Source organism: Oryctolagus cuniculus, chromosome 10, assembly GCF_051225735.1.
Source record: "Oryctolagus cuniculus isolate XC-2025 breed Fujian yellow rabbit chromosome 10, ASM5122573v1, whole genome shotgun sequence".
Lineage (NCBI taxonomy): Eukaryota > Metazoa > Chordata > Mammalia > Lagomorpha > Leporidae > Oryctolagus > Oryctolagus cuniculus.
This window is the reverse complement of record NC_142876.1, coordinates 74,374,951-74,397,500: the sequence shown is the minus strand read 5'-3', so window position 1 is coordinate 74,397,500 and position 22,550 is coordinate 74,374,951. Positions and strand designations below refer to the sequence as shown.

Sequence of the window (22,550 nt, the reverse complement as noted above, 5' to 3'; positions counted from 1 at the left end):
CAGGGGGTTCGGCGCCCCACACCACCGCGGCCCGGGCCTTCCCTCCTACCCGGCCGCCAGCAGCCCCCCCACCGCTGACGCACAGGTCGCCCGCCCTCCCCCGGCACGGCCGCCGCGCCTCCACACACTCCCACGCCGCGAGGACAGCTGAGGGCCTGGGGACCCTTGTCCCCGCTCGGTCACGGGGGCCCAAGTGGGGCAGCAGGTCGGGAAGGAGGGCGGCAGCGCACGGAATCACCCCCGCCGCACGCTCGCGTGGGCACTCACACACACACACACACACACACACACGCCTACACAAGGGGCACACAGTCGCACACCCCGACACCCTTCGTGGCACAGAGGGATTTCCGTCCTCAGCGCCCGTTCCCTCACGGGAGGGTGGGGCGCTTCAGCGCGACCCGCACCCTCCAGCCCGGCAGCCAGTTCGAGACTGTCGCTCCCCCTCTTCATGGAGGAACGACACAGGACCCTGCGCTGTTCTTTCGTCTGCTCGGCCCTCCCCGGGTTTGCTGCTGGTTCTTCCCGGGTTGGCTACCGTCCCTTCCACCTCCGTGGAAGGGCGGTTCCCCCTGCCACATTCCCCACTTCCGCGGGGGAGCGGCACACCGCCGGCCGGCCGGCCGGCTCTCTCGGGGGCTGCACAGGTGTTCCCCTTAGATGTTCCTGGTGCATGTTGTCTCTCTCCTCCTTTATAGTCCTCTTCCGCCAATCCCAACTCGGCTGCCCACACGCCAAGTACGCTGCTCTCCTCCAATCAGGAGCAGGATCAGCTCCTGGAGGTCATCACTCAAGTTGGCAAGAGGCAGCTGCATAGAAGCTGTTTTCTCCTCTCCCAGCGCCATATTGTGGGAGAGCAGATGCATAGAATAAGTCTTAATTCCAGTAACTCAGTCCAATCCGAGTTGCTCCCCACAGAGACCACAGGCTGTGTGCTGCCTGCCTGCCACGGACCCTCTGTCCCGGGGAGGTCCTGTGGGCACGCAGCCTGTGGCCGCGGGTCTCTGCCTGGCCTGCCAAAAGGGTGCCCCGTTTGGATGCTGTGTGAGTCAGGGCTGATGGGGGAGAGGGGGACAGAGAGAGGAGAGAGAGACAGAGAGAGAGAGAGAAAGAGAGAGAGACGTGTAGGTGTTGGTGTAAGTCAGAGACAGAGGGAGAGGGTGCCTGTATTGCCTGCGAGGCTTGGTGTGGGGTCCCTCCTTTGCGCTCTGGAGGGCTTCCGCGGCTGTGGCGCGTGGCCGCCGCACGGCCAGGTGGCGCAGAGGGCCCGCGGGTTGGGCTGCGCGAGGCACCGGGCCCTGAGTGGTGGGCAACCGCGCCCTGGCGTCGTCTTCGGGCGGTGGTCGTGGTCGTGGTCGTGGTCACAGTCATTGGGCTCCCTGGGAGACAGGAGCCCGGGAGGGGCGGTGGGAGTGCAGGTGCCGGGAGCTGCTGGTGCGGCGGGCTGCGGGGTTGGGGCGGCCGGCAGGGGAGCGCCCTGGCGGGCGGTGAGTCGCTGGTTTGGGGTTGGAGGGGGCGCGCTGGATGGCGCGGGGCGTGGCCTGTGTCCCGGGGTGGGCCCCGGGGTTGGCGGTGGGGCTGCGGCAGCCGGGGACAGCTGGCCGGCCCGCCCGTGCCCGTGCCCGTGCCCGTGCCCAGGCCCAGGCCCAGGCCCAGGCCCGAGGCGCGGGCGGGCTGGGGCTGCCAGGTGGAGGGGTCGGGCTTCTGCCCCCTGCTGGAGCTGCGTTGGGGGTCGCAGGGGTCCCGGCGTGCGGGCTGGCGGATGGGGGCGTGGCTAGGCAGCCAGCCAAAGGCGAGCAAAAGGGGAGGGTGCCGCGGGGCAAAAGCCTACAGCACCCGGTATTCCCAGGCGGTCTCCCATCCAAGTACTAACCAGGCCCGACCCTGCTTAGCTTCCGAGATCAGACGAGATCGGGCGCGTTCAGGGTGGTATGGCCGTAGACGCCAGAGGCTGCCTCCAGGCCCCTCTTGAGTGCGCGCCCGCACAGCCGCCGCCGCCGCCGCCGCCGCCGCCGCCTCCTCTTCCTGCCCGCTCCCCGCTCTCACTCCCATTCCCATTCCCATTCCCACTCCCGCTCCCGCTCCCGCTCCCGCTGCCGCTTCTCCTCCGCCTCCTCCCTCTTTTCTCTTCTCTTCTCTTCTCCTCCTCCCCCCCCCTCCTCCTCAGCCGCCCTCCGCCTAGCCCTGCACCAGTGCCCGAACTCCAGCCCTCCGCCTGCCCAGCCCAGGACCTGCAGCACCGGGCGCCCAGTCGGCACGCTGCCGCCAAGCCAAGGGGAGCCAACCTCCTCCGGCTGCCGCTGGCCACAGGGAACTCCTACTCTCTCTTTCTAGGCCGGATCCCCTGCCTGCCGCCATCGCCCAGCCACACGCCAGCCGTGCCCGGCAGCCTCCACGCCTGCCCAGGGCTGCGCCCCGCGGCTCGCGGGTCCCGGCACCAGGGGGTTCGGCGCCCCACACCACCGCGGCCCGGGCCTTCCCTCCTACCCGGCCGCCAGCAGCCCCCCCACCGCTGACGCACAGGTCGCCCGCCCTCCCCCGGCACGGCCGCCGCGCCTCCACACACTCCCACGCCGCGAGGACAGCTGAGGGCCTGGGGACCCTTGTCCCCGCTCGGTCACGGGGGCCCAAGTGGGGCAGCAGGTCGGGAAGGAGGGCGGCAGCGCACGGAATCACCCCCGCCGCACGCTCGCGTGGGCACTCACACACACACACACACACACACGCCTACACAAGGGGCACACAGTCGCACACCCCGACACCCTTCGTGGCACAGAGGGATTTCCGTCCTCAGCGCCCGTTCCCTCACGGGAGGGTGGGGCGCTTCAGCGCGACCCGCACCCTCCAGCCCGGCAGCCAGTTCGAGACCACAGGCTGTGTGCTGCCTGCCTGCCACGGACCCTCTGTCCCGGGGAGGTCCTGTGGGCACGCAGCCTGTGGCCGCGGGTCTCTGCCTGGCCTGCCAAAAGGGTGCCCCGTTTGGATGCTGTGTGAGTCAGGGCTGATGGGGGAGAGGGGGACAGAGAGAGGAGAGAGAGACAGAGAGAGAGAGAGAAAGAGAGAGAGACGTGTAGGTGTTGGTGTAAGTCAGAGACAGAGGGAGAGGGTGCCTGTATTGCCTGCGAGGCTTGGTGTGGGGTCCCTCCTTTGCGCTCTGGAGGGCTTCCGCGGCTGTGGCGCGTGGCCGCCGCACGGCCAGGTGGCGCAGAGGGCCCGCGGGTTGGGCTGCGCGAGGCACCGGGCCCTGAGTGGTGGGCAACCGCGCCCTGGCGTCGTCTTCGGGCGGTGGTCGTGGTCGTGGTCGTGGTCACAGTCATTGGGCTCCCTGGGAGACAGGAGCCCGGGAGGGGCGGTGGGAGTGCAGGTGCCGGGAGCTGCTGGTGCGGCGGGCTGCGGGGTTGGGGCGGCCGGCAGGGGAGCGCCCTGGCGGGCGGTGAGTCGCTGGTTTGGGGTTGGAGGGGGCGCGCTGGATGGCGCGGGGCGTGGCCTGTGTCCCGGGGTGGGCCCCGGGGTTGGCGGTGGGGCTGCGGCAGCCGGGGACAGCTGGCCGGCCCGCCCGTGCCCGTGCCCGTGCCCGTGCCCAGGCCCAGGCCCAGGCCCAGGCCCAGGCCCGAGGCGCGGGCGGGCTGGGGCTGCCAGGTGGAGGGGTCGGGCTTCTGCCCCCTGCTGGAGCTGCGTTGGGGGTCGCAGGGGTCCCGGCGTGCGGGCTGGCGGATGGGGGCGTGGCTAGGCAGCCAGCCAAAGGCGAGCAAAAGGGGAGGGTGCCGCGGGGCAAAAGCCTACAGCACCCGGTATTCCCAGGCGGTCTCCCATCCAAGTACTAACCAGGCCCGACCCTGCTTAGCTTCCGAGATCAGACGAGATCGGGCGCGTTCAGGGTGGTATGGCCGTAGACGCCAGAGGCCGCCTCCAGGCCCCTCTTGAGTGCGCGCCCGCACAGCCGCCGCCGCCGCCGCCGCCGCCGCCGCCTCCTCCTCTTCCTGCCCGCTCCCCGCTCTCACTCCCATTCCCATTCCCATTCCCACTCCCGCTCCCGCTCCCGCTGCCGCTTCTCCTCCGCCTCCTCCCTCTTTTCTCTTCTCTTCTCTTCTCCTCCTCCCCCCCCCTCCTCCTCAGCCGCCCTCCGCCTAGCCCTGCACCAGTGCCCGAACTCCAGCCCTCCGCCTGCCCAGCCCAGGACCTGCAGCACCGGGCGCCCAGTCGGCACGCTGCCGCCAAGCCAAGGGGAGCCAACCTCCTCCGGCTGCCGCTGGCCACAGGGAACTCCTACTCTCTCTTTCTAGGCCGGATCCCCTGCCTGCCGCCATCGCCCAGCCACACGCCAGCCGTGCCCGGCAGCCTCCACGCCTGCCCAGGGCTGCGCCCCGCGGCTCGCGGGTCCCGGCACCAGGGGGTTCGGCGCCCCACACCACCGCGGCCCGGGCCTTCCCTCCTACCCGGCCGCCAGCAGCCCCCCCACCGCTGACGCACAGGTCGCCCGCCCTCCCCCGGCACGGCCGCCGCGCCTCCACACACTCCCACGCCGCGAGGACAGCTGAGGGCCTGGGGACCCTTGTCCCCGCTCGGTCACGGGGGCCCAAGTGGGGCAGCAGGTCGGGAAGGAGGGCGGCAGCGCACGGAATCACCCCCGCCGCACGCTCGCGTGGGCACTCACACACACACACACACACACACACACGCCTACACAAGGGGCACACAGTCGCACACCCCGACACCCTTCGTGGCACAGAGGGATTTCCGTCCTCAGCGCCCGTTCCCTCACGGGAGGGTGGGGCGCTTCAGCGCGACCCGCACCCTCCAGCCCGGCAGCCAGTTCGAGACTGTCGCTCCCCCTCTTCATGGAGGAACGACACAGGACCCTGCGCTGTTCTTTCGTCTGCTCGGCCCTCCCCGGGTTTGCTGCTGGTTCTTCCCGGGTTGGCTACCGTCCCTTCCACCTCCGTGGAAGGGCGGTTCCCCCTGCCACATTCCCCACTTCCGCGGGGGAGCGGCACACCGCCGGCCGGCCGGCCGGCTCTCTCGGGGGCTGCACAGGTGTTCCCCTTAGATGTTCCTGGTGCATGTTGTCTCTCTCCTCCTTTATAGTCCTCTTCCGCCAATCCCAACTCGGCTGCCCACACGCCAAGTACGCTGCTCTCCTCCAATCAGGAGCAGGATCAGCTCCTGGAGGTCATCACTCAAGTTGGCAAGAGGCAGCTGCATAGAAGCTGTTTTCTCCTCTCCCAGCGCCATATTGTGGGAGAGCAGATGCATAGAATAAGTCTTAATTCCAGTAACTCAGTCCAATCCGAGTTGCTCCCCACAGAGACCACAGGCTGTGTGCTGCCTGCCTGCCACGGACCCTCTGTCCCGGGGAGGTCCTGTGGGCACGCAGCCTGTGGCCGCGGGTCTCTGCCTGGCCTGCCAAAAGGGTGCCCCGTTTGGATGCTGTGTGAGTCAGGGCTGATGGGGGAGAGGGGGACAGAGAGAGGAGAGAGAGACAGAGAGAGAGAGAGAAAGAGAGAGAGACGTGTAGGTGTTGGTGTAAGTCAGAGACAGAGGGAGAGGGTGCCTGTATTGCCTGCGAGGCTTGGTGTGGGGTCCCTCCTTTGCGCTCTGGAGGGCTTCCGCGGCTGTGGCGCGTGGCCGCCGCACGGCCAGGTGGCGCAGAGGGCCCGCGGGTTGGGCTGCGCGAGGCACCGGGCCCTGAGTGGTGGGCAACCGCGCCCTGGCGTCGTCTTCGGGCGGTGGTCGTGGTCGTGGTCGTGGTCACAGTCATTGGGCTCCCTGGGAGACAGGAGCCCGGGAGGGGCGGTGGGAGTGCAGGTGCCGGGAGCTGCTGGTGCGGCGGGCTGCGGGGTTGGGGCGGCCGGCAGGGGAGCGCCCTGGCGGGCGGTGAGTCGCTGGTTTGGGGTTGGAGGGGGCGCGCTGGATGGCGCGGGGCGTGGCCTGTGTCCCGGGGTGGGCCCCGGGGTTGGCGGTGGGGCTGCGGCAGCCGGGGACAGCTGGCCGGCCCGCCCGTGCCCGTGCCCGTGCCCGTGCCCGTGCCCAGGCCCAGGCCCGAGGCGCGGGCGGGCTGGGGCTGCCAGGTGGAGGGGTCGGGCTTCTGCCCCCTGCTGGAGCTGCGTTGGGGGTCGCAGGGGTCCCGGCGTGCGGGCTGGCGGATGGGGGCGTGGCTAGGCAGCCAGCCAAAGGCGAGCAAAAGGGGAGGGTGCCGCGGGGCAAAAGCCTACAGCACCCGGTATTCCCAGGCGGTCTCCCATCCAAGTACTAACCAGGCCCGACCCTGCTTAGCTTCCGAGATCAGACGAGATCGGGCGCGTTCAGGGTGGTATGGCCGTAGACGCCAGAGGCTGCCTCCAGGCCCCTCTTGAGTGCGCGCCCGCACAGCCGCCGCCGCCGCCGCCGCCGCCTCCTCCTCCTCCTCCTGCCCGCTCCCCGCTCTCACTCCCATTCCCATTCCCATTCCCGCTCCCGCTCCCGCTCACGCTCCCGCTCCCGCTGCCGCTTCTCCTCCGCCTCCTCCCTCTTTTCTCTTCTCTTCTCTTCTCCTCCTCCCCCCCCCTCCTCCTCAGCCGCCCTCCGCCTAGCCCTGCACCAGTGCCCGAACTCCAGCCCTCCGCCTGCCCAGCCCAGGACCTGCAGCACCGGGCGCCCAGTCGGCACGCTGCCGCCAAGCCAAGGGGAGCCAACCTCCTCCGGCTGCCGCTGGCCACAGGGAACTCCTACTCTCTCTTTCTAGGCCGGATCCCCTGCCTGCCGCCATCGCCCAGCCACACGCCAGCCGTGCCCGGCAGCCTCCACGCCTGCCCAGGGCTGCGCCCCGCGGCTCGCGGGTCCCGGCACCAGGGGGTTCGGCGCCCCACACCACCGCGGCCCGGGCCTTCCCTCCTACCCGGCCGCCAGCAGCCCCCCCACCGCTGACGCACAGGTCGCCCGCCCTCCCCCGGCACGGCCGCCGCGCCTCCACACACTCCCACGCCGCGAGGACAGCTGAGGGCCTGGGGACCCTTGTCCCCGCTCGGTCACGGGGGCCCAAGTGGGGCAGCAGGTCGGGAAGGAGGGCGGCAGCGCACGGAATCACCCCCGCCGCACGCTCGCGTGGGCACTCACACACACACACACACACACACACACGCCTACACAAGGGGCACACAGTCGCACACCCCGACACCCTTCGTGGCACAGAGGGATTTCCGTCCTCAGCGCCCGTTCCCTCACGGGAGGGTGGGGCGCTTCAGCGCGACCCGCACCCTCCAGCCCGGCAGCCAGTTCGAGACTGTCGCTCCCCCTCTTCATGGAGGAACGACACAGGACCCTGCGCTGTTCTTTCGTCTGCTCGGCCCTCCCCGGGTTTGCTGCTGGTTCTTCCCGGGTTGGCTACCGTCCCTTCCACCTCCGTGGAAGGGCGGTTCCCCCTGCCACATTCCCCACTTCCGCGGGGGAGCGGCACACCGCCGGCCGGCCGGCCGGCTCTCTCGGGGGCTGCACAGGTGTTCCCCTTAGATGTTCCTGGTGCATGTTGTCTCTCTCCTCCTTTATAGTCCTCTTCCGCCAATCCCAACTCGGCTGCCCACACGCCAAGTACGCTGCTCTCCTCCAATCAGGAGCAGGATCAGCTCCTGGAGGTCATCACTCAAGTTGGCAAGAGGCAGCTGCATAGAAGCTGTTTTCTCCTCTCCCAGCGCCATATTGTGGGAGAGCAGATGCATAGAATAAGTCTTAATTCCAGTAACTCAGTCCAATCCGAGTTGCTCCCCACAGAGACCACAGGCTGTGTGCTGCCTGCCTGCCACGGACCCTCTGTCCCGGGGAGGTCCTGTGGGCACGCAGCCTGTGGCCGCGGGTCTCTGCCTGGCCTGCCAAAAGGGTGCCCCGTTTGGATGCTGTGTGAGTCAGGGCTGATGGGGGAGAGGGGGACAGAGAGAGGAGAGAGAGACAGAGAGAGAGAGAGAAAGAGAGAGAGACGTGTAGGTGTTGGTGTAAGTCAGAGACAGAGGGAGAGGGTGCCTGTATTGCCTGCGAGGCTTGGTGTGGGGTCCCTCCTTTGCGCTCTGGAGGGCTTCCGCGGCTGTGGCGCGTGGCCGCCGCACGGCCAGGTGGCGCAGAGGGCCCGCGGGTTGGGCTGCGCGAGGCACCGGGCCCTGAGTGGTGGGCAACCGCACCCTGGCGTCGTCTTCGGGCGGTGGTCGTGGTCGTGGTCGTGGTCACAGTCATTGGGCTCCCTGGGAGACAGGAGCCCGGGAGGGGCGGTGGGAGTGCAGGTGCCGGGAGCTGCTGGTGCGGCGGGCTGCGGGGTTGGGGCGGCCGGCAGGGGAGCGCCCTGGCGGGCGGTGAGTCGCTGGTTTGGGGTTGGAGGGGGCGCGCTGGATGGCGCGGGGCGTGGCCTGTGTCCCGGGGTGGGCCCCGGGGTTGGCGGTGGGGCTGCGGCAGCCGGGGACAGCTGGCCGGCCCGCCCGTGCCCGTGCCCGTGCCCGTGCCCGTGCCCGTGCCCAGGCCCAGGCCCAGGCCCAGGCCCGAGGCGCGGGCGGGCTGGGGCTGCCAGGTGGAGGGGTCGGGCTTCTGCCCCCTGCTGGAGCTGCGTTGGGGGTCGCAGGGGTCCCGGCGTGCGGGCTGGCGGATGGGGGCGTGGCTAGGCAGCCAGCCAAAGGCGAGCAAAAGGGGAGGGTGCCGCGGGGCAAAAGCCTACAGCACCCGGTATTCCCAGGCGGTCTCCCATCCAAGTACTAACCAGGCCCGACCCTGCTTAGCTTCCGAGATCAGACGAGATCGGGCGCGTTCAGGGTGGTATGGCCGTAGACGCCAGAGGCTGCCTCCAGGCCCCTCTTGAGTGCGCGCCCGCACAGCCGCCGCCGCCGCCGCCGCCGCCGCCTCCTCCTCCTCCTCCTCCTCCTGCCCGCTCCCCGCTCTCACTCCCATTCCCATTCCCATTCCCATTCCCGCTCCCGCTCCCGCTGCCGCTTCTCCTCCGCCTCCTCCCTCTTTTCTCTTCTCTTCTCTTCTCCTCCTCCCCCCCCCTCCTCCTCAGCCGCCCTCCGCCTAGCCCTGCACCAGTGCCCGAACTCCAGCCCTCCGCCTGCCCAGCCCAGGACCTGCAGCACCGGGCGCCCAGTCGGCACGCTGCCGCCAAGCCAAGGGGAGCCAACCTCCTCCGGCTGCCGCTGGCCACAGGGAACTCCTACTCTCTCTTTCTAGGCCGGATCCCCTGCCTGCCGCCATCGCCCAGCCACACGCCAGCCGTGCCCGGCAGCCTCCACGCCTGCCCAGGGCTGCGCCCCGCGGCTCGCGGGTCCCGGCACCAGGGGGTTCGGCGCCCCACACCACCGCGGCCCGGGCCTTCCCTCCTACCCGGCCGCCAGCAGCCCCCCCACCGCTGACGCACAGGTCGCCCGCCCTCCCCCGGCACGGCCGCCGCGCCTCCACACACTCCCACGCCGCGAGGACAGCTGAGGGCCTGGGGACCCTTGTCCCCGCTCGGTCACGGGGGCCCAAGTGGGGCAGCAGGTCGGGAAGGAGGGTGGCAGCGCACGGAATCACCCCCGCCGCACGCTCGCGTGGGCACTCACACACACACACACACACACACACACACGCCTACACAAGGGGCACACAGTCGCACACCCCGACACCCTTCGTGGCACAGAGGGATTTCCGTCCTCAGCGCCCGTTCCCTCACGGGAGGGTGGGGCGCTTCAGCGCGACCCGCACCCTCCAGCCCGGCAGCCAGTTCGAGACTGTCGCTCCCCCTCTTCATGGAGGAACGACACAGGACCCTGCGCTGTTCTTTCGTCTGCTCGGCCCTCCCCGGGTTTGCTGCTGGTTCTTCCCGGGTTGGCTACCGTCCCTTCCACCTCCGTGGAAGGGCGGTTCCCCCTGCCACATTCCCCACTTCCGCGGGGGAGCGGCACACCGCCGGCCGGCCGGCCGGCTCTCTCGGGGGCTGCACAGGTGTTCCCCTTAGATGTTCCTGGTGCATGTTGTCTCTCTCCTCCTTTATAGTCCTCTTCCGCCAATCCCAACTCGGCTGCCCACACGCCAAGTACGCTGCTCTCCTCCAATCAGGAGCAGGATCAGCTCCTGGAGGTCATCACTCAAGTTGGCAAGAGGCAGCTGCATAGAAGCTGTTTTCTCCTCTCCCAGCGCCATATTGTGGGAGAGCAGATGCATAGAATAAGTCTTAATTCCAGTAACTCAGTCCAATCCGAGTTGCTCCCCACAGAGACCACAGGCTGTGTGCTGCCTGCCTGCCACGGACCCTCTGTCCCGGGGAGGTCCTGTGGGCACGCAGCCTGTGGCCGCGGGTCTCTGCCTGGCCTGCCAAAAGGGTGCCCCGTTTGGATGCTGTGTGAGTCAGGGCTGATGGGGGAGAGGGGGACAGAGAGAGGAGAGAGAGACAGAGAGAGAGAGAGAAAGAGAGAGAGACGTGTAGGTGTTGGTGTAAGTCAGAGACAGAGGGAGAGGGTGCCTGTATTGCCTGCGAGGCTTGGTGTGGGGTCCCTCCTTTGCGCTCTGGAGGGCTTCCGCGGCTGTGGCGCGTGGCCGCCGCACGGCCAGGTGGCGCAGAGGGCCCGCGGGTTGGGCTGCGCGAGGCACCGGGCCCTGAGTGGTGGGCAACCGCGCCCTGGCGTCGTCTTCGGGCGGTGGTCGTGGTCGTGGTCGTGGTCACAGTCATTGGGCTCCCTGGGAGACAGGAGCCCGGGAGGGGCGGTGGGAGTGCAGGTGCCGGGAGCTGCTGGTGCGGCGGGCTGCGGGGTTGGGGCGGCCGGCAGGGGAGCGCCCTGGCGGGCGGTGAGTCGCTGGTTTGGGGTTGGAGGGGGCGCGCTGGATGGCGCGGGGCGTGGCCTGTGTCCCGGGGTGGGCCCCGGGGTTGGCGGTGGGGCTGCGGCAGCCGGGGACAGCTGGCCGGCCCGCCCGTGCCCGTGCCCGTGCCCGTGCCCAGGCCCAGGCCCAGGCCCAGGCCCGAGGCGCGGGCGGGCTGGGGCTGCCAGGTGGAGGGGTCGGGCTTCTGCCCCCTGCTGGAGCTGCGTTGGGGGTCGCAGGGGTCCCGGCGTGCGGGCTGGCGGATGGGGGCGTGGCTAGGCAGCCAGCCAAAGGCGAGCAAAAGGGGAGGGTGCCGCGGGGCAAAAGCCTACAGCACCCGGTATTCCCAGGCGGTCTCCCATCCAAGTACTAACCAGGCCCGACCCTGCTTAGCTTCCGAGATCAGACGAGATCGGGCGCGTTCAGGGTGGTATGGCCGTAGACGCCAGAGGCTGCCTCCAGGCCCCTCTTGAGTGCGCGCCCGCACAGCCGCCGCCGCCGCCGCCGCCGCCGCCGCCGCCGCCGCCTCCTCCTCCTCCTCCTGCCCGCTCCCCGCTCTCACTCCCATTCCCATTCCCATTCCCATTCCCGCTCCCGCTCCCGCTGCCGCTTCTCCTCCGCCTCCTCCCTCTTTTCTCTTCTCTTCTCTTCTCCTCCTCCCCCCCCCTCCTCCTCAGCCGCCCTCCGCCTAGCCCTGCACCAGTGCCCGAACTCCAGCCCTCCGCCTGCCCAGCCCAGGACCTGCAGCACCGGGCGCCCAGTCGGCACGCTGCCGCCAAGCCAAGGGGAGCCAACCTCCTCCGGCTGCCGCTGGCCACAGGGAACTCCTACTCTCTCTTTCTAGGCCGGATCCCCTGCCTGCCGCCATCGCCCAGCCACACGCCAGCCGTGCCCGGCAGCCTCCACGCCTGCCCAGGGCTGCGCCCCGCGGCTCGCGGGTCCCGGCACCAGGGGGTTCGGCGCCCCACACCACCGCGGCCCGGGCCTTCCCTCCTACCCGGCCGCCAGCAGCCCCCCCACCGCTGACGCACAGGTCGCCCGCCCTCCCCCGGCACGGCCGCCGCGCCTCCACACACTCCCACGCCGCGAGGACAGCTGAGGGCCTGGGGACCCTTGTCCCCGCTCGGTCACGGGGGCCCAAGTGGGGCAGCAGGTCGGGAAGGAGGGCGGCAGCGCACGGAATCACCCCCGCCGCACGCTCGCGTGGGCACTCACACACACACACACACACACACACACACGCCTACACAAGGGGCACACAGTCGCACACCCCGACACCCTTCGTGGCACAGAGGGATTTCCGTCCTCAGCGCCCGTTCCCTCACGGGAGGGTGGGGCGCTTCAGCGCGACCCGCACCCTCCAGCCCGGCAGCCAGTTCGAGACTGTCGCTCCCCCTCTTCATGGAGGAACGACACAGGACCCTGCGCTGTTCTTTCGTCTGCTCGGCCCTCCCCGGGTTTGCTGCTGGTTCTTCCCGGGTTGGCTACCGTCCCTTCCACCTCCGTGGAAGGGCGGTTCCCCCTGCCACATTCCCCACTTCCGCGGGGGAGCGGCACACCGCCGGCCGGCCGGCCGGCTCTCTCGGGGGCTGCACAGGTGTTCCCCTTAGATGTTCCTGGTGCATGTTGTCTCTCTCCTCCTTTATAGTCCTCTTCCGCCAATCCCAACTCGGCTGCCCACACGCCAAGTACGCTGCTCTCCTCCAATCAGGAGCAGGATCAGCTCCTGGAGGTCATCACTCAAGTTGGCAAGAGGCAGCTGCATAGAAGCTGTTTTCTCCTCTCCCAGCGCCATATTGTGGGAGAGCAGATGCATAGAATAAGTCTTAATTCCAGTAACTCAGTCCAATCCGAGTTGCTCCCCACAGAGACCACAGGCTGTGTGCTGCCTGCCTGCCACGGACCCTCTGTCCCGGGGAGGTCCTGTGGGCACGCAGCCTGTGGCCGCGGGTCTCTGCCTGGCCTGCCAAAAGGGTGCCCCGTTTGGATGCTGTGTGAGTCAGGGCTGATGGGGGAGAGGGGGACAGAGAGAGGAGAGAGAGACAGAGAGAGAGAGAGAAAGAGAGAGAGACGTGTAGGTGTTGGTGTAAGTCAGAGACAGAGGGAGAGGGTGCCTGTATTGCCTGCGAGGCTTGGTGTGGGGTCCCTCCTTTGCGCTCTGGAGGGCTTCCGCGGCTGTGGCGCGTGGCCGCCGCACGGCCAGGTGGCGCAGAGGGCCCGCGGGTTGGGCTGCGCGAGGCACCGGGCCCTGAGTGGTGGGCAACCGCGCCCTGGCGTCGTCTTCGGGCGGTGGTCGTGGTCGTGGTCGTGGTCACAGTCATTGGGCTCCCTGGGAGACAGGAGCCCGGGAGGGGCGGTGGGAGTGCAGGTGCCGGGAGCTGCTGGTGCGGCGGGCTGCGGGGTTGGGGCGGCCGGCAGGGGAGCGCCCTGGCGGGCGGTGAGTCGCTGGTTTGGGGTTGGAGGGGGCGCGCTGGATGGCGCGGGGCGTGGCCTGTGTCCCGGGGTGGGCCCCGGGGTTGGCGGTGGGGCTGCGGCAGCCGGGGACAGCTGGCCGGCCCGCCCGTGCCCGTGCCCGTGCCCGTGCCCGTGCCCGTGCCCAGGCCCAGGCCCAGGCCCAGGCCCGAGGCGCGGGCGGGCTGGGGCTGCCAGGTGGAGGGGTCGGGCTTCTGCCCCCTGCTGGAGCTGCGTTGGGGGTCGCAGGGGTCCCGGCGTGCGGGCTGGCGGATGGGGGCGTGGCTAGGCAGCCAGCCAAAGGCGAGCAAAAGGGGAGGGTGCCGCGGGGCAAAAGCCTACAGCACCCGGTATTCCCAGGCGGTCTCCCATCCAAGTACTAACCAGGCCCGACCCTGCTTAGCTTCCGAGATCAGACGAGATCGGGCGCGTTCAGGGTGGTATGGCCGTAGACGCCAGAGGCTGCCTCCAGGCCCCTCTTGAGTGCGCGCCCGCACAGCCGCCGCCGCCGCCGCCGCCGCCGCCTCCTCCTCCTCCTCCTCCTCCTGCCCGCTCCCCGCTCTCACTCCCATTCCCATTCCCATTCCCATTCCCGCTCCCGCTCCCGCTGCCGCTTCTCCTCCGCCTCCTCCCTCTTTTCTCTTCTCTTCTCTTCTCCTCCTCCCCCCCCCTCCTCCTCAGCCGCCCTCCGCCTAGCCCTGCACCAGTGCCCGAACTCCAGCCCTCCGCCTGCCCAGCCCAGGACCTGCAGCACCGGGCGCCCAGTCGGCACGCTGCCGCCAAGCCAAGGGGAGCCAACCTCCTCCGGCTGCCGCTGGCCACAGGGAACTCCTACTCTCTCTTTCTAGGCCGGATCCCCTGCCTGCCGCCATCGCCCAGCCACACGCCAGCCGTGCCCGGCAGCCTCCACGCCTGCCCAGGGCTGCGCCCCGCGGCTCGCGGGTCCCGGCACCAGGGGGTTCGGCGCCCCACACCACCGCGGCCCGGGCCTTCCCTCCTACCCGGCCGCCAGCAGCCCCCCCACCGCTGACGCACAGGTCGCCCGCCCTCCCCCGGCACGGCCGCCGCGCCTCCACACACTCCCACGCCGCGAGGACAGCTGAGGGCCTGGGGACCCTTGTCCCCGCTCGGTCACGGGGGCCCAAGTGGGGCAGCAGGTCGGGAAGGAGGGTGGCAGCGCACGGAATCACCCCCGCCGCACGCTCGCGTGGGCACTCACACACACACACACACACACACACACACGCCTACACAAGGGGCACACAGTCGCACACCCCGACACCCTTCGTGGCACAGAGGGATTTCCGTCCTCAGCGCCCGTTCCCTCACGGGAGGGTGGGGCGCTTCAGCGCGACCCGCACCCTCCAGCCCGGCAGCCAGTTCGAGACTGTCGCTCCCCCTCTTCATGGAGGAACGACACAGGACCCTGCGCTGTTCTTTCGTCTGCTCGGCCCTCCCCGGGTTTGCTGCTGGTTCTTCCCGGGTTGGCTACCGTCCCTTCCACCTCCGTGGAAGGGCGGTTCCCCCTGCCACATTCCCCACTTCCGCGGGGGAGCGGCACACCGCCGGCCGGCCGGCCGGCTCTCTCGGGGGCTGCACAGGTGTTCCCCTTAGATGTTCCTGGTGCATGTTGTCTCTCTCCTCCTTTATAGTCCTCTTCCGCCAATCCCAACTCGGCTGCCCACACGCCAAGTACGCTGCTCTCCTCCAATCAGGAGCAGGATCAGCTCCTGGAGGTCATCACTCAAGTTGGCAAGAGGCAGCTGCATAGAAGCTGTTTTCTCCTCTCCCAGCGCCATATTGTGGGAGAGCAGATGCATAGAATAAGTCTTAATTCCAGTAACTCAGTCCAATCCGAGTTGCTCCCCACAGAGACCACAGGCTGTGTGCTGCCTGCCTGCCACGGACCCTCTGTCCCGGGGAGGTCCTGTGGGCACGCAGCCTGTGGCCGCGGGTCTCTGCCTGGCCTGCCAAAAGGGTGCCCCGTTTGGATGCTGTGTGAGTCAGGGCTGATGGGGGAGAGGGGGACAGAGAGAGGAGAGAGAGACAGAGAGAGAGAGAGAAAGAGAGAGAGACGTGTAGGTGTTGGTGTAAGTCAGAGACAGAGGGAGAGGGTGCCTGTATTGCCTGCGAGGCTTGGTGTGGGGTCCCTCCTTTGCGCTCTGGAGGGCTTCCGCGGCTGTGGCGCGTGGCCGCCGCACGGCCAGGTGGCGCAGAGGGCCCGCGGGTTGGGCTGCGCGAGGCACCGGGCCCTGAGTGGTGGGCAACCGCGCCCTGGCGTCGTCTTCGGGCGGTGGTCGTGGTCGTGGTCGTGGTCACAGTCATTGGGCTCCCTGGGAGACAGGAGCCCGGGAGGGGCGGTGGGAGTGCAGGTGCCGGGAGCTGCTGGTGCGGCGGGCTGCGGGGTTGGGGCGGCCGGCAGGGGAGCGCCCTGGCGGGCGGTGAGTCGCTGGTTTGGGGTTGGAGGGGGCGCGCTGGATGGCGCGGGGCGTGGCCTGTGTCCCGGGGTGGGCCCCGGGGTTGGCGGTGGGGCTGCGGCAGCCGGGGACAGCTGGCCGGCCCGCCCGTGCCCGTGCCCGTGCCCGTGCCCAGGCCCAGGCCCAGGCCCAGGCCCGAGGCGCGGGCGGGCTGGGGCTGCCAGGTGGAGGGGTCGGGCTTCTGCCCCCTGCTGGAGCTGCGTTGGGGGTCGCAGGGGTCCCGGCGTGCGGGCTGGCGGATGGGGGCGTGGCTAGGCAGCCAGCCAAAGGCGAGCAAAAGGGGAGGGTGCCGCGGGGCAAAAGCCTACAGCACCCGGTATTCCCAGGCGGTCTCCCATCCAAGTACTAACCAGGCCCGACCCTGCTTAGCTTCCGAGATCAGACGAGATCGGGCGCGTTCAGGGTGGTATGGCCGTAGACGCCAGAGGCTGCCTCCAGGCCCCTCTTGAGTGCGCGCCCGCACAGCCGCCGCCGCCGCCGCCGCCGCCGCCGCCGCCGCCGCCTCCTCCTCCTCCTCCTGCCCGCTCCCCGCTCTCACTCCCATTCCCATTCCCATTCCCATTCCCGCTCCCGCTCCCGCTGCCGCTTCTCCTCCGCCTCCTCCCTCTTTTCTCTTCTCTTCTCTTCTCCTCCTCCCCCCCCCTCCTCCTCAGCCGCCCTCCGCCTAGCCCTGCACCAGTGCCCGAACTCCAGCCCTCCGCCTGCCCAGCCCAGGACCTGCAGCACCGGGCGCCCAGTCGGCACGCTGCCGCCAAGCCAAGGGGAGCCAACCTCCTCCGGCTGCCGCTGGCCACAGGGAACTCCTACTCTCTCTTTCTAGGCCGGATCCCCTGCCTGCCGCCATCGCCCAGCCACACGCCAGCCGTGCCCGGCAGCCTCCACGCCTGCCCAGGGCTGCGCCCCGCGGCTCGCGGGTCCCGGCACCAGGGGGTTCGGCGCCCCACACCACCGCGGCCCGGGCCTTCCCTCCTACCCGGCCGCCAGCAGCCCCCCCACCGCTGACGCACAGGTCGCCCGCCCTCCCCCGGCACGGCCGCCGCGCCTCCACACACTCCCACGCCGCGAGGACAGCTGAGGGCCTGGGGACCCTTGTCCCCGCTCGGTCACGGGGGCCCAAGTGGGGCAGCAGGTCGGGAAGGAGGGCGGCAGCGCACGGAATCACCCCCGCCGCACGCTCGCGTGGGCACTCACACACACACACACACACACACACACACGCCTACACAAGGGGCACACAGTCGCACACCCCGACACCCTTCGTGGCACAGAGGGATTTCCGTCCTCAGCGCCCGTTCCCTCACGGGAGGGTGGGGCGCTTCAGCGCGACCCGCACCCTCCAGCCCGGCAGCCAGTTCGAGACTGTCGCTCCCCCTCTTCATGGAGGAACGACACAGGACCCTGCGCTGTTCTTTCGTCTGCTCGGCCCTCCCCGGGTTTGCTGCTGGTTCTTCCCGGGTTGGCTACCGTCCCTTCCACCTCCGTGGAAGGGCGGTTCCCCCTGCCACATTCCCCACTTCCGCGGGGGAGCGGCACACCGCCGGCCGGCCGGCCGGCTCTCTCGGGGGCTGCACAGGTGTTCCCCTTAGATGTTCCTGGTGCATGTTGTCTCTCTCCTCCTTTATAGTCCTCTTCCGCCAATCCCAACTCGGCTGCCCACACGCCAAGTACGCTGCTCTCCTCCAATCAGGAGCAGGATCAGCTCCTGGAGGTCATCACTCAAGTTGGCAAGAGGCAGCTGCATAGAAGCTGTTTTCTCCTCTCCCAGCGCCATATTGTGGGAGAGCAGATGCATAGAATAAGTCTTAATTCCAGTAACTCAGTCCAATCCGAGTTGCTCCCCACAGAGACCACAGGCTGTGTGCTGCCTGCCTGCCACGGACCCTCTGTCCCGGGGAGGTCCTGTGGGCACGCAGCCTGTGGCCGCGGGTCTCTGCCTGGCCTGCCAAAAGGGTGCCCCGTTTGGATGCTGTGTGAGTCAGGGCTGATGGGGGAGAGGGGGACAGAGAGAGGAGAGAGAGACAGAGAGAGAGAGAGAAAGAGAGAGAGACGTGTAGGTGTTGGTGTAAGTCAGAGACAGAGGGAGAGGGTGCCTGTATTGCCTGCGAGGCTTGGTGTGGGGTCCCTCCTTTGCGCTCTGGAGGGCTTCCGCGGCTGTGGCGCGTGGCCGCCGCACGGCCAGGTGGCGCAGAGGGCCCGCGGGATGGGCTGCGCGAGGCACCGGGCCCTGAGTGGTGGGCAACCGCGCCCTGGCGTCGTCTTCGGGCGGTGGTCGTGGTCGTGGTCGTGGTCACAGTCATTGGGCTCCCTGGGAGACAGGAGCCCGGGAGGGGCGGTGGGAGTGCAGGTGCCGGGAGCTGCTGGTGCGGCGGGCTGCGGGGTTGGGGCGGCCGGCAGGGGAGCGCCCTGGCGGGCGGTGAGTCGCTGGTTTGGGGTTGGAGGGGGCGCGCTGGATGGCGCGGGGCGTGGCCTGTGTCCCGGGGTGGGCCCCGGGGTTGGCGGTGGGGCTGCGGCAGCCGGGGACAGCTGGCCGGCCCGCCCGTGCCCGTGCCCGTGCCCGTGCCCGTGCCCAGGCCCAGGCCCAGGCCCAGGCCCGAGGCGCGGGCGGGCTGGGGCTGCCAGGTGGAGGGGTCGGGCTTCTGCCCCCTGCTGGAGCTGCGTTGGGGGTCGCAGGGGTCCCGGCGTGCGGGCTGGCGGATGGGGGCGTGGCTAGGCAGCCAGCCAAAGGCGAGCAAAAGGGGAGGGTGCCGCGGGGCAAAAGCCTACAGCACCCGGTATTCCCAGGCGGTCTCCCATCCAAGTACTAACCAGGCCCGACCCTGCTTAGCTTCCGAGATCAGACGAGATCGGGCGCGTTCAGGGTGGTATGGCCGTAGACGCCAGAGGCTGCGTCCAGGCCCCTCTTGAGTGCGCGCCCGCACAGCCGCCGCCGCCGCCGCCGCCGCCGCCGCCGCCTCCTCCTCCTCCTCCTCCTCCTGCCCGCTCCCCGCTCTCACTCCCATTCCCATTCCCATTCCCATTCCCGCTCCCGCTCCCGCTGCCGCTTCTCCTCCGCCTCCTCCCTCTTTTCTCTTCTCTTCTCTTCTCCTCCTCCCCCCCCCTCCTCCTCAGCCGCCCTCCGCCTAGCCCTGCACCAGTGCCCGAACTCCAGCCCTCCGCCTGCCCAGCCCAGGACCTGCAGTGCAGCACCGGGCGCCCAGTCGGCACGCTGCCGCCAAGCCAAGGGGAGCCAACCTCCTCCGGCTGCCGCTGGCCACAGGGAACTCCTACTCTCTCTTTCTAGGCCGGATCCCCTGCCTGCCGCCATCGCCCAGCCACACGCCAGCCGTGCCCGGCAGCCTCCACGCCTGCCCAGGGCTGCGCCCCGCGGCTCGCGGGTCCCGGCACCAGGGGGTTCGGCGCCCCACACCACCGCGGCCCGGGCCTTCCCTCCTACCCGGCCGCCAGCAGCCCCCCCACCGCTGACGCACAGGTCGCCCGCCCTCCCCCGGCACGGCCGCCGCGCCTCCACACACTCCCACGCCGCGAGGACAGCTGAGGGCCTGGGGACCCTTGTCCCCGCTCGGTCACGGGGGCCCAAGTGGGGCAGCAGGTCGGGAAGGAGGGCGGCAGCGCACGGAATCACCCCCGCCGCACGCTCGCGTGGGCACTCACACACACACACACACACACACACACACGCCTACACAAGGGGCACACAGTCGCACACCCCGACACCCTTCGTGGCACAGAGGGATTTCCGTCCTCAGCGCCCGTTCCCTCACGGGAGGGTGGGGCGCTTCAGCGCGACCCGCACCCTCCAGCCCGGCAGCCAGTTCGAGACTGTCGCTCCCCCTCTTCATGGAGGAACGACACAGGACCCTGCGCTGTTCTTTCGTCTGCTCGGCCCTCCCCGGGTTTGCTGCTGGTTCTTCCCGGGTTGGCTACCGTCCCTTCCACCTCCGTGGAAGGGCGGTTCCCCCTGCCACATTCCCCACTTCCGCGGGGGAGCGGCACACCGCCGGCCGGCCGGCCGGCTCTCTCGGGGGCTGCACAGGTGTTCCCCTTAGATGTTCCTGGTGCATGTTGTCTCTCTCCTCCTTTATAGTCCTCTTCCGCCAATCCCAACTCGGCTGCCCACACGCCAAGTACGCTGCTCTCCTCCAATCAGGAGCAGGATCAGCTCCTGGAGGTCATCACTCAAGTTGGCAAGAGGCAGCTGCATAGAAGCTGTTTTCTCCTCTCCCAGCGCCATATTGTGGGAGAGCAGATGCATAGAATAAGTCTTAATTCCAGTAACTCAGTCCAATCCGAGTTGCTCCCCACAGAGACCACAGGCTGTGTGCTGCCTGCCTGCCACGGACCCTCTGTCCCGGGGAGGTCCTGTGGGCACGCAGCCTGTGGCCGCGGGTCTCTGCCTGGCCTGCCAAAAGGGTGCCCCGTTTGGATGCTGTGTGAGTCAGGGCTGATGGGGGAGAGGGGGACAGAGAGAGGAGAGAGAGACAGAGAGAGAGAGAGAAAGAGAGAGAGACGTGTAGGTGTTGGTGTAAGTCAGAGACAGAGGGAGAGGGTGCCTGTATTGCCTGCGAGGCTTGGTGTGGGGTCCCTCCTTTGCGCTCTGGAGGGCTTCCGCGGCTGTGGCGCGTGGCCGCCGCACGGCCAGGTGGCGCAGAGGGCCCGCGGGTTGGGCTGCGCGAGGCACCGGGCCCTGAGTGGTGGGCAACCGCGCCCTGGCGTCGTCTTCGGGCGGTGGTCGTGGTCGTGGTCGTGGTCACAGTCATTGGGCTCCCTGGGAGACAGGAGCCCGGGAGGGGCGGTGGGAGTGCAGGTGCCGGGAGCTGCTGGTGCGGCGGGCTGCGGGGTTGGGGCGGCCGGCAGGGGAGCGCCCTGGCGGGCGGTGAGTCGCTGGTTTGGGGTTGGAGGGGGCGCGCTGGATGGCGCGGGGCGTGGCCTGTGTCCCGGGGTGGGCCCCGGGGTTGGCGGTGGGGCTGCGGCAGCCGGGGACAGCTGGCCGGCCCGCCCGTGCCCGTGCCCGTGCCCGTGCCCGTGCCCAGGCCCAGGCCCAGGCCCAGGCCCGAGGCGCGGGCGGGCTGGGGCTGCCAGGTGGAGGGGTCGGGCTTCTGCCCCCTGCTGGAGCTGCGTTGGGGGTCGCAGGGGTCCCGGCGTGCGGGCTGGCGGATGGGGGCGTGGCTAGGCAGCCAGCCAAAGGCGAGCAAAAGGGGAGGGTGCCGCGGGGCAAAAGCCTACAGCACCCGGTATTCCCAGGCGGTCTCCCATCCAAGTACTAACCAGGCCCGACCCTGCTTAGCTTCCGAGATCAGACGAGATCGGGCGCGTTCAGGGTGGTATGGCCGTAGACGCCAGAGGCTGCCTCCAGGCCCCTCTTGAGTGCGCGCCCGCACAGCCGCCGCCGCCGCCGCCGCCGCCGCCGCCGCCTCCTCTTCCTGCCCGCTCCCCGCTCTCACTCCCATTCCCATTCCCATTCCCACTCCCGCTCCCGCTGCCGCTGCCGCTTCTCCTCCGCCTCCTCCCTCTTTTCTCTTCTCTTCTCTTCTCCTCCTCCCCCCCCTCCTCCTCAGCCGCCCTCCGCCTAGCCCTGCACCAGTGCCCGAACTCCAGCCCTCCACCTGCCCAGCCCAGGACCTGCAGCACCGGGCGCCCAGTCGGCACGCTGCCGCCAAGCCAAGGGGAGCCAACCTCCTCCGGCTGCCGCTGGCCACAGGGAACTCCTACTCTCTCTTTCTAGGCCGGATCCCCTGCCTGCCGCCATCGCCCAGCCACACGCCAGCCGTGCCCGGCAGCCTCCACGCCTGCCCAGGGCTGCGCCCCGCGGCTCGCGGGTCCCGGCACCAGGGGGTTCGGCGCCCCACACCACCGCGGCCCGGGCCTTCCCTCCTACCCGGCCGCCAGCAGCCCCCCCACCGCTGACGCACAGGTCGCCCGCCCTCCCCCGGCACGGCCGCCGCGCCTCCACACACTCCCACGCCGCGAGGACAGCTGAGGGCCTGGGGACCCTTGTCCCCGCTCGGTCACGGGGGCCCAAGTGGGGCAGCAGGTCGGGAAGGAGGGCGGCAGCGTACGGAATCACCCCCGCCGCACGCTCGCGTGGGCACTCACACACACACACACACACACACGCCTACACAAGGGGCACACAGTCGCACACCCCGACACCCTTCGTGGCACAGAGGGATTTCCGTCCTCAGCGCCCGTTCCCTCACGGGAGGGTGGGGCGCTTCAGCGCGACCCGCACCCTCCAGCCCGGCAGCCAGTTCGAGACCACAGGCTGTGTGCTGCCTGCCTGCCACGGACCCTCTGTCCCGGGGAGGTCCTGTGGGCACGCAGCCTGTGGCCGCGGGTCTCTGCCTGGCCTGCCAAAAGGGTGCCCCGTTTGGATGCTGTGTGAGTCAGGGCTGATGGGGGAGAGGGGGACAGAGAGAGGAGAGAGAGACAGAGAGAGAGAGAGAAAGAGAGAGAGACGTGTAGGTGTTGGTGTAAGTCAGAGACAGAGGGAGAGGGTGCCTGTATTGCCTGCGAGGCTTGGTGTGGGGTCCCTCCTTTGCGCTCTGGAGGGCTTCCGCGGCTGTGGCGCGTGGCCGCCGCACGGCCAGGTGGCGCAGAGGGCCCGCGGGTTGGGCTGCGCGAGGCACCGGGCCCTGAGTGGTGGGCAACCGCGCCCTGGCGTCGTCTTCGGGCGGTGGTCGTGGTCGTGGTCGTGGTCACAGTCATTGGGCTCCCTGGGAGACAGGAGCCCGGGAGGGGCGGTGGGAGTGCAGGTGCCGGGAGCTGCTGGTGCGGCGGGCTGCGGGGTTGGGGCGGCCGGCAGGGGAGCGCCCTGGCGGGCGGTGAGTCGCTGGTTTGGGGTTG

At 69.8% G+C, this 22,550-nt stretch overlaps 9 non-coding genes across 9 annotated transcripts; all 9 read right to left on the bottom strand.

Annotated features, from left to right (window-relative positions):
• Positions 1 to 1,824: 1,824 nt before the first annotated feature.
• On the bottom strand, positions 1,825 to 1,943 carry LOC149124164 (5S ribosomal RNA). The gene has a single exon (XR_016215380.1). It is a non-coding gene; the product is annotated as a 5S ribosomal RNA (ribosomal RNA).
• Positions 1,944 to 3,776: 1,833 nt separating this feature from the next.
• LOC149124163 (5S ribosomal RNA) lies at positions 3,777 to 3,895 on the bottom strand. Its single transcript, XR_016215379.1, has one exon. It is a non-coding gene; the product is annotated as a 5S ribosomal RNA (ribosomal RNA).
• Positions 3,896 to 6,205: 2,310 nt separating this feature from the next.
• LOC149124162 (5S ribosomal RNA) lies at positions 6,206 to 6,324 on the bottom strand. The gene has a single exon (XR_016215378.1). It is a non-coding gene; the product is annotated as a 5S ribosomal RNA (ribosomal RNA).
• A 2,337-nt stretch (positions 6,325 to 8,661) lies between these two features.
• On the bottom strand, positions 8,662 to 8,780 carry LOC149124161 (5S ribosomal RNA). Its single transcript, XR_016215377.1, has one exon. It is a non-coding gene; the product is annotated as a 5S ribosomal RNA (ribosomal RNA).
• A 2,324-nt stretch (positions 8,781 to 11,104) lies between these two features.
• On the bottom strand, positions 11,105 to 11,223 carry LOC149124160 (5S ribosomal RNA). The gene has a single exon (XR_016215376.1). It is a non-coding gene; the product is annotated as a 5S ribosomal RNA (ribosomal RNA).
• Positions 11,224 to 13,565: 2,342 nt separating this feature from the next.
• On the bottom strand, positions 13,566 to 13,684 carry LOC149124159 (5S ribosomal RNA). The gene has a single exon (XR_016215375.1). It is a non-coding gene; the product is annotated as a 5S ribosomal RNA (ribosomal RNA).
• A 2,324-nt stretch (positions 13,685 to 16,008) lies between these two features.
• On the bottom strand, positions 16,009 to 16,127 carry LOC149124158 (5S ribosomal RNA). Its single transcript, XR_016215374.1, has one exon. It is a non-coding gene; the product is annotated as a 5S ribosomal RNA (ribosomal RNA).
• Positions 16,128 to 18,463: 2,336 nt separating this feature from the next.
• On the bottom strand, positions 18,464 to 18,582 carry LOC149124157 (5S ribosomal RNA). Its single transcript, XR_016215373.1, has one exon. It is a non-coding gene; the product is annotated as a 5S ribosomal RNA (ribosomal RNA).
• Positions 18,583 to 20,923: 2,341 nt separating this feature from the next.
• On the bottom strand, positions 20,924 to 21,042 carry LOC149124156 (5S ribosomal RNA). The gene has a single exon (XR_016215372.1). It is a non-coding gene; the product is annotated as a 5S ribosomal RNA (ribosomal RNA).
• Between the last annotated feature and the right edge of the window lie 1,508 nt (positions 21,043 to 22,550).